At 41.4% G+C, this 514-nt stretch overlaps 1 long non-coding RNA gene across 1 annotated transcript in view; it reads left to right on the plus strand.

Annotated features, from left to right (window-relative positions):
• Window positions 1–514, plus strand: part of LOC104998243 — a 67,384-nt gene that overhangs the window by 32,845 nt on the left and 34,025 nt on the right. The gene's annotated exons all lie outside the window — the stretch shown is intronic.

A 514-nucleotide genomic window follows, 5' to 3' on the forward strand; every position in this document is an offset into this window, starting at 1 on the left:
TGAAAGATGATGCTGTGAAAGTGCTGCACTCAATATGCCAGCAAATTTTGAAAACTCAGCAGTGGCCACAGGACTGGAAAAGGTCAGTTTTCATTCCAATCCCAAACAAAGGCAATGCCAAAGAATGCTCAAACTACTGCACAATTGCACTCATCTCACACGCTAGTAAAGTAATACTCAAAATTCTCCAAGCCAGGCTTCAGCAATATGTGAACCGTGAACTTCCTGATGTTCAAGCTGGTTTTAGAAAAGGCAGAGGAACCAGAGATCAAATTGCCAACATCCACTGGATTATTGAAAAAGTAAGAGAGTTCCAGAGAAACATCTATTTCTGCTTTATTGACTATGCCAAAGCCTTTGACTGTGTGGATCACAATAAACTCTGGGAAATTCTGAAAGAGATGGGAATACCAGACCACATGACCTGCCTCTTGAGAAACCTATATGCAGGTCAGGAAGCAACAGTTAGAACTAGACATGGAACAACAGACTGGTTCCAAATAGGAAAAGGAGT

This window comes from Bison bison, unplaced genomic scaffold (assembly GCF_000754665.1).
Source record: "Bison bison bison isolate TAMUID 2011002044 unplaced genomic scaffold, Bison_UMD1.0 scf7180017864326, whole genome shotgun sequence".
Classification (NCBI taxonomy): domain Eukaryota; kingdom Metazoa; phylum Chordata; class Mammalia; order Artiodactyla; family Bovidae; genus Bison; species Bison bison.